Below are 9,371 nucleotides of genomic sequence, written 5' to 3' on the forward strand. Positions count from 1 at the left end.
ACCTTAAACAAGTTCAGGTAGTTAAAACATTGTTTGCAAATCTCATCCACTCTTTTTGCAAAACTCTAAACACATTCTCACTCACTAAAACACATTTTGCACTGTGATGCACTTTTGTTGCAAAATGGTAAATACATGAGGCAAAAGTTAAATACAACTACAACACAGCTGTCATCTTTCATGCAACAACTCACAATTCTGCACACTTTCTACAGTTCTTCTCAGTTGCTAAAACACTAAAACCCATTGGCTGAACAAAGTCTGCAGTTGCCTGAACTCATTTAGCTAATTGTGCAGTCTGTTGTCACTACCATTTCACATGGTAAAACACAATTTGCAGATCTCACTTAGACTTTTCAGCAGAACTCTAAACATATTCTCATTCTCAAAACACATTCTGCACTCTAATGCACATGTCTTCCATACTGGTAAACACAAGTGGCAACAATCAAATACAAATAGAGAACACACGTCATTGATTAAACACAACCTTCAAAATTCATTTCACTTGTTTCAAATCATGTGACACAATCAATCTAAGCCAGTTCAGAGAGCAAATTGTCCGGCCCTGAACATTGTGCTTTCCATTTGTTTACAGTACTGATTGCTCAATAGATTTTGACTGGTTGCAGGTTCATATCAACAAAGAACAAGAATTACAGTACAAGAAACAAAGGACAAGGTTGTGAGAGACAGAACTGTAAAAATAGGGTTACAAGGAACAAAAAAATTGCAAAGAGAAAAGCAGACTATAAATTCTGATCAATTTTGAGCCACTATGATGGAACATGTTTTCATTCATCAAATTAAATCAATGACGGACAACTATGAAATTTGTTTTGAGATTAAAAATGTACTTCTCCCTGAGAACTATAATTTCTGAACAACGTGTATTGTATTTAGTTTACTGACTGCTTGATAGTCTATATCATTTTGATTGCTTTGTTTATGATTTGAGAGCAGTGTTTGGTTTTGAGCACAGGTAAAACTGTTTTGAGGCGAAAGTTTAATTTTGCACGAGGAGTCAGAGGTTTTGTAAATAGTGCTTGAAGCTGAGGTTTTGTGTTTCACGTTTTCAGAAAATGGAGCGAGGTTTCAGAAATTGTGTTTTAGCAATTGAGAAAAACTGTAATGATGTGATCAAACCAAAATGTGCTCAAGTCCCTGGCGAGCGTAGTGGCGATGTCACACTTTGACCAAGCTATAAGTAAGGGACAGGTTCTCTACTGTCATTCAACCTCAATGGTTTTGAGGCAAGGGTTTGATTTTGTGGCCGATCCGTTGGAGATATAGACATGCAGGATATCAAATGAAAGGTCTGCTCGATTGATACCCCCCCCATCCCTGATGTTCGTTCTCAATCTACAGGCCTGTAAAGCATGGGAGTGCTTTTGGTGACAGGAATGTTGATGAATACTCCTGTTTTTATCAATATTTCAATTTTGTCATTTGGAAATTGGTTGTATGGACTGAAAAAGTATTTTAAAGATATCTATCAATAAAAGTCAGCATTTTAACAATAAATATTGCCAAAATATGGAAATTCGCCTGGTATATTTGAAAATATTGTTCGATAACTGTAGTATTTTGGGTTTTTTTCATCAGATTTACAGTTACAAGTGCATTGTAGGTGTATTAGAAGATATTCAGTTGCATTAAAAGCTTCCTCAGGATGGTTTTGATGGTTTATTGTATTAAAATATAGCGTTTTTTACCAGGCGAGGATAAAAAAAATCAGATTTTTTCTTTATTGCATCTCCATGTAGTCTGTAAAAGTAAAATAAATAGAATAATACACAATGGATTTATATTCCTTAGCTTCTGACTTTTCAAAGGAGACCAGAATTATGCATCTAGGCCAAATGGTTAAGGAGTTATTCCTGATTCATTTTGGGTATGAAATTTAAGGCGTTTTTTCTGGAAAAAGGGGCCTGTTTTTAACAGGTTTAGTCCGCCGCAAAGTAGTGAGAGAATAACATGACACACCTGACCGAGACACAGACACCTGTCGCTCTGTGTCTCTGTCATTCTCACCGCTCAGAGACACTTTGCTCTGTTTGGGACAGTCTCTCTGTTCCAGGATGCTTCCTTCTGAAGCGACTGTGAGCTGCACTTTATCAGAGGTGCTATAGTTAACATTTATATAGATGTGTAGGCTTGTGAGATTTATGTGTTTCAGTTTTCCCAGGCGACTCTGTGTCTGTCAGATAATAGGGGATAACCACTAGGCTACCATATCAGCAGAACACCGGTTAATGCACAGCAGAAGGGCAGGTAGATTTTGTTAAAATATTATGACTTCATTCTCATTAGATTGCAATTATATTCTCATACCTAATATATTTCCAAATATTATTCTGCAAATGTCACAGATAGTTGTGCCTGGTTCAGGCAATCATGCTAATGAATAAAAATACTTCGTCTATAAGATAGGCCTACACAGTACAGACTTAAGATTCTATCATTGTTATTATATTGTATTAAAGCAATCTGGTAGAAATATCGTTTTAAATGTAGTAGCCTATCAAGGGTCGCAAATTATATGTGTGTTACACACTCCTCTAAGTTGTTTGCAACCCGCCATTAATCAAGAGAAGAAGCAGCAGCAGCAGGAGAAAGAGTCGGAGTCACGGGTAAGTTCATAAGCAAGTCTGTTGCAATCAATTAAAAAACTTAAACTTTTAAATCAACGATTTTGGCCATACAGGGGCGGGTTGGCCACCTGGCAATACTGACATGTGCCAGAGGGACTATTTGTTTTGGTGTGGGCCGGTCAGATTGATATTAATATCAGTGTTTCTCACACATCGGCTAACTTGGGCGGCCATTGAGGTACATAACGGCCACCCAACTATATTTGGTGACCCATTTAAGCATTTTGCAGGAAACACCGAGAGAAATGATCAAGAAAACAGTCACACAAAAATGTTCGGGTTGTAATAAACTGCAGATAAAAACAGAAACAGCAGAAAAACAGACAGAGAGCAGACAGACTTTACAACATACTCAGATGGACAGCCATTGTTTTAACTGCATATGTGAATTGTTATAAACGTGTGCTCTTAAAAAACTCTTGAGCATATTCTGCCAGTCACATTCATGAAATTTTACAAATCTGTTACCATTGGTGTCATTTACACTAGGTTGGCTGGGGACATGCCCCCATCACTTTTTGAAAGCATAATTGGTTAAATATGTCCTGAAAAATAGTTTGGAATAAGAAATGTTACACTACAAATGAAAAAGCTTTGAGAAAGGTTTATTTGCACAATAAGAAAACATGCAATGCAATTTAAATATAGAAGAAATAAATGTGCATTGTCCAAGAAAGTTACTTAAGCAACAAAAAAATCTACTGATTACTGCATTATATTCCCTTTTATTGTTGTAAGTAAAGACATTTACTCCATAAATTGGTGCAGAAACTTTCTCCAGAATGCAGGAAATTAATTAATGCTCAAAATCTTCTGGGGAGGACACCCAGACCCCCCATTTACATTTTATCATTGAATATTTCTTCAAAGTAGTGTTAAACTACCTTAATTGTCCCAGATTGCTGGATGTGTCCCTGATGTTAACATATATTTAAATATGACGTTTGTTAGCAAATATCAACGTTACCTCTAGAAATTTATTGTAGCAGAGTTTGACCTAAGGAATACACCTTTTGTCTTTTAAAAAATGCCGGGTATAGGCCTACTGTATAGCCTACTGTGCTGAGTAAGTCACTTGTTGCTAACAAAAAAGACTGTGTCTGAAACAAAAGAAATCTAAACACTGTATCAGAGCAGATCAAGAGTATGGTTTTGTTCTGTATTTGCTTTAAGCTGGAAGAGAAAGATCTTCTGACCCTGGATTCTGCAGCAATTTCTGATAATTAAGTGCAGGAGGAGAGGGATAATGAAGAATAAAATAATAATATTATACTCTTTCAAAGACTTATTTCTAGATCCTATATTGTTTCCACAATTAATAGGGAAATCACTGTAAATACAATTGCTTATTCTACTGTGTGTGTGTGTGTGTGTGTGTGTGTGTGTGTGTGTGTGTGTCACTGTGATGGCACATACACAGGATCAGTTTTGGGCAAGTTACTTCCAAAAATGTAATACATTATAGATTACTAGTTATTGTCATTTGAAAGTAATTAGTTATATTACCTGTCCAGGGTGTACCCTGCCTTTTGCCCGACGTCAGCTGGGATTGTCTCCAGCCCCCTGTGACCCTGTACACAGGATAAGCAGTTGACAATGGATGGATGGATGGATGAACATTGTATAATGTCAAAAACAAAAGGATTAAGCTATACATGTGACATATAGATAATCACCAGCACACCCACAGGCCTACACACAAGCTGACTGAATCTCAATCAGTATGCTCGCCTGTATGTCTATAGCATGGACATACACACTAATACTGTAACTGTAACAGTGGATAATAACACTTAAAAGTTTAAAACAATCTTTCAACCAGATTTATGGAATAAATAATAATGATCTCAGAATGGATCTTTAGTCTGTCTACCATCATCTTATAGAAGTTTTTTTAATGATTAACACGATATTCTGAATTTATCTTATTGACAGATATTTTATTAAGTATTTTATTAATTTGCATGATTGCCATTATAATTCAGTTCAAAAACACAAACCAGACACAAGCTTTTATTTTGCAAAGTAGAAGCTTGTGGATGGCACCAGGGCAAGAGACTAGAGGCTCCAGCATGCAGTCATACAGTCTTGCCACTGAGGGACACTGCTTCGTAGGCTCGTTCCACGGTTGGAGATCATCCACTGCACATGCACAAATCAGAATGGACGGCACAGTGAGAAATGGGAAAACACATAAAGAAAAATACAGAAAACGTAAATTCGACCTATTATTTTGTTTTGGTTTCCTTGTTTATTATATTTCTCATTTTGAGCTGAAAGCAAGGAAACAAATGCCAGTTTTCATATTTGATTTATATAGAAAAACAGAAACACGAAATATTTATTAGTTTTTTGTTTTTGGTTTGCCAGATTAAATGGAATAATTGAATGATCGGATGATAAACGGACCAGTGAGTTTAGTGAACTCTTGGAAACTAAGGATAAAGAAATAATCGTCACTAACTATGAACATAACAGACATTTTCTCATTTCACTTTATTTTTCATCATTTTCTCAACAGCAGCAGCTGAAAAACTTCCCCTCTACTTCACTGTCAGAGTTGGAGATGAAGTCACTTTGCCTTGTGAAAATGTGATAGAAGGTCAGCGAAAATGTGAATATACTACATGGGTCTTCAGGGGTTCAGCAGTAGCCCTGATTAAACTTGGGCAGATTGGTGTAAAGTCCAAAACTAAATCAGACAGACTGAGTGTTACAGAGAACTGTTCTCTGGTTATAAAGAAGGTCACAGTCGAGGATGTTGGTCGTTATTACTGTCAACAGTTCATATCAGGACAACATCAAGCTCCAGACTCTCAGGTTTATCTGTCTGTTATTACCAGTGAGTATTTCCATCATAATGTTTTCAGCTCAAACTGTCTTGTTAGAACAATATACTGAAACATTACAATAATTATGATCACAGTGATGAAGTTAACTTTACTCTTGTTGTCTTTCTCTCACAATATCTCCATCTTCACCAGTGACTGAACGTAAGGACGCTGATGAGGTGACGTTATACTGCTCTGTGTTGACGCGTGAACAGTTCTGTGAACACACAGTGAAGTGGCTGTATGAGGGTAAAGATGTGGACAAAGATAACAAAGAAATGAAGACATGGCAGTCTGTCTGCTACGCCGCTGTGTCTTTCCTGGATTCTCATTTTAGTTACAAATCAAAGTCTAACTTGAAGTGTGAAGTGACAGATGGTTACTCTGGAAAAGTGCAGCTGTTCACCTTCAGCCCTCAGTCCTCAGGTGAGAAAACAGGTGAGAATATGCTGAGCTGTTCAAGATGACTAAAACCACCAAAACATTTGTTTATTTGATGACTTTTTAAGATGACATCATTCTTTATCATTTAGTGACAGCAGATGGTAAACATGAGGTATTTTCTAACTGAACAGTTTTGTGGGTTGTGTTATTTAATTCATACAGGTGACGCACAAACAACAACAACAACTGAAAACACAAAATCAGTTACAGCCACAACAACAACCAATGATCCTTCAACAAACCTTCAAGGTAGTAACTCATCTTTCTCTAGTGTCAGCCTCTTTCTCTCTCCATAATAAACCTCATTTTACTTTTATTTTATTCATTGTCTAATTTTTTGTTTTGCATGTTTGTACTTTTAGGCATTTTTATGGCAAAACATAAAATAATGAAAGCCTCTTTAATTAAGTCACTTTCTGGAAAGACAAAACTGACCATTCATTGTATAAAACAGAAAATAGGAAGTGATCGAGAAAATTATTATTGATTTACTGATTTTTAATTGTATCTCTCCTCTTCTGAAGTCTGAATGTCAGAGCGACACTCAGCTGTGGGAGGAAATATTTTCTTATTCAGTCAGACGTCTTCACACAACACAACTAACAAAATAAGATGTTGTCCTCTTTTATAGTCTATCGAGTTTGGTGGTGGTATGTTGCAGTTGCAGCTCTCTTATAACTGTTGTTATTGTTGTTGGATTCATCATATGGAAGAAAACTAAAGGTGAGAGCAACCACAGATATTGTAAACAAGAAGTTTTGATGGACCTGGATTTTTATTGTTGAAGCTAAAGTCGACTCTCTTTTGTCTCTTCAGGAAAAAAACCCAGATGGATGAAAACACTGTGAGTTTTACGGCTGAGTAATCAAATGTTTCTACAGTTATGACAGAGCTGAATCAGCTGCTCTCTGACAGAGTCATCCAAATCTAAACAGCCTTCACAGAGCCAGTGTTTGACCACATGGAAGTAGACTCTGTTTGTTTGTTGTTTTCAGGGACGGAGCTTAAACCCTGCAGTGAGTCCAGAAAGCAGTCAGGACACGGTGAGATCTCACACTACACCCAGGACAAAGTTACACTCACTGTTTTTAGATTTGTTGTTCAAAATGTAGCTCTATGAGACACACAGTGACTCTTGAATCTAAGTTCTTTCTGCAAGAGAAGAAGTGGGGAGTCTGATGATGCAGCTGGACGACACCAGAACAGACCAGAACACAATCAAGTCCACATGTTACTGAGCAGCCATTATGTTGTCTTCTCTGTGTAGGCTGATCCTGAAGATGGTGTTTCCTACGCCTCCATCAGCTACACCAGGAAGACCAACAGTAAAGGCCGGGTAAGCTGTCTGATTGGTTCTAGTGATGATGGCAGTGAATGAAAACACTTCTCTCATTTAATGTTGTGTAATTTCTTTGTTGTGCTGTTTGTCTCTTTTCCAGGTTCTGGGTAAAGATGGTGATGATGAAGATGATGCAGTGACCTACAGCAGCGTGAAAGCTTCCTCTTCTTCTGCTGGAGCCTCAGCTGATCCCAGCGACCTCTACGCCACCGTCAACAAACCAAACAAATAAGAGACCACAGTGTAGTTACAGCTCATATCATTACAGTTTATTGATAACTGATAAATGTTTTTATTAGACTTCTTTTATGATCATTTTCAGGATTTATTGCTGTAAAAAGCCTTTTAGTCCAGAAGGGGGTGCAGTAGGTTAACTAGTAGCACAATAACATTATCTGGCTGCTTGAAATGTAACTGAACATAATAAATGGGACATTTAGCTTGATGAACTTGCTGTCAGGCACTTTAATGTGCTAGTGCTGTGTTTTTTTATGTTCTGGTATGAAAGTAATTAAAACAAACTCAGAGGAAGTGGGGCAGTTTTGTTTTGACTGAGTCACTTTTGAGAGTTGAATTAAACAGCTGAATGAGAGGAAACTGTGGAAACACCACAAGGGTTAAATTTTCACTGGTGTTAATTCCAGATACTCAAATAAAGCAACAACTGAAATATGAGAGGAAAAGGAAAGGACACAGTGTCACAATGAGCAAGTGAAAAATGATTGTTTAGAGGAAGCAGATAAAACATTTGTCTTTAAGAAGCAACCCGTTTAGAGATTTGAAAAGTAGAAAGGGCAGAGAGAAACGAGAGAGTCTCGATGGTTGAGTCAGATGGATTAAAATGTCTTTATTTGTAATGGTGCTTCAGTTTACAGGTCAGGATGGATATGACATGTGTTTTTGTTCTGTGGCAGGACACATTATCCTGCTGAAAGAGGCCACTGCCATCGGGGAATGAATTGAATTTATTTCAGGATAGAGATCATCTCATTTTTGCATAAAACATTCTTTAACAGAATGTTCACATTACATTTAGCTGACGATTATATCCAAAGCGACTTACTATTTTGACATATGTCAGAAGTTGCAACTTGGGGTCAAATGTCAAAGCATCACACTGCCTCCGCTGGCTTGTCCTCTTTCCATAGTGTATCCTGGTGCCACGTGTTCCCCAGGAAGAGGAACTTTCACGGTGCTGTAAGTCTCTGCATCATCTTCATCATCACCATGTTTACCCAGAACCTGGAAAAGAGAAACAGCACAACACAGAAATTACACAACATTAAATGAGACAAATGATGCAGGTTAATGCAACATTATGATATCCAGCCATCAATTTGATATAGAAAAAGTGATTCATAAGGCTGATAAATCTGATGCTCACATGCTCATTGTAGGTACTTTCAACAGTGGACAGGGGTCAGTGCAGGCAAACTGACTGGTCTGTAGCTACGCAGGCCCACACACAACAAACCGGGGTGTACTGTGTGTTCTGACCGCTATTACCTTCTTCAGCAATCTGACTGCTTTTCTGTTGGATCGGACGACATGCGTCAATGAGCCTTGGCCATCCATGACCTTGTCACCGGTTCACAACTTTTCTTTCCTTGGACCACTTTTGATAGGTACTGACCACTGCAGACTAAAACAAGGATAGAGATACAGAAACACAGAGCAGACAAGAACAAATCATGACAGCGTGCCCATTCTCCTGCGTCTAATGCTGGCCGCACAAGAGAGGATATCTGAATTTGGGTTCAATTCATCCCTCCCGACTATTTTTTTAGTTGTTTTTTTTGAAGAGGTTGGTTGAAACCGATTAAAGGCCCAAATAATCCGGTAGTGTGAGGGGTTTGCAGCCATAATCTTAAGGTTGCCAACTTTATTGGAGGCACCCCTGGTCATCATTAGAGGTTAAAAGATCCAAATCAAAAACATCTGAAATGAAGCACTAACAGCCAGGGAAGAGAGAAAGACGTCCCAGAAAGGGTGCGAGCTAATTCTGCATTTTATTCACAACGCTGCAACATTTCCATGCAGAATAGCAACGCCGCTGCATGCTGTCAAGCTAGATGGATGGCATTCTGAGACAAGGTCACTCTC

The 9,371-nt window shown here is 37.9% G+C and overlaps 1 long non-coding RNA gene across 1 annotated transcript; it reads right to left on the reverse strand.

The window, feature by feature from the left end:
• Nucleotides 1–8,223: 8,223 nt before the first annotated feature.
• On the reverse strand, nt 8,224–9,028 carry LOC119909175. The gene is made up of 2 exons (XR_005445392.1): nt 8,775–9,028; nt 8,224–8,510 (listed from the first exon to the last, which is right to left on the reverse strand). It is a non-coding gene; the product is annotated as an uncharacterized LOC119909175 (long non-coding RNA).
• Nucleotides 9,029–9,371: the final 343 nt, after the last annotated feature.

This window comes from Micropterus salmoides, unplaced genomic scaffold (genome assembly GCF_014851395.1).
Source record: "Micropterus salmoides isolate LMB-PRFRI ecotype aquatic unplaced genomic scaffold, ASM1485139v1 Ms_hic_scaffold_18, whole genome shotgun sequence".
NCBI lineage: Eukaryota > Metazoa > Chordata > Actinopteri > Centrarchiformes > Centrarchidae > Micropterus > Micropterus salmoides.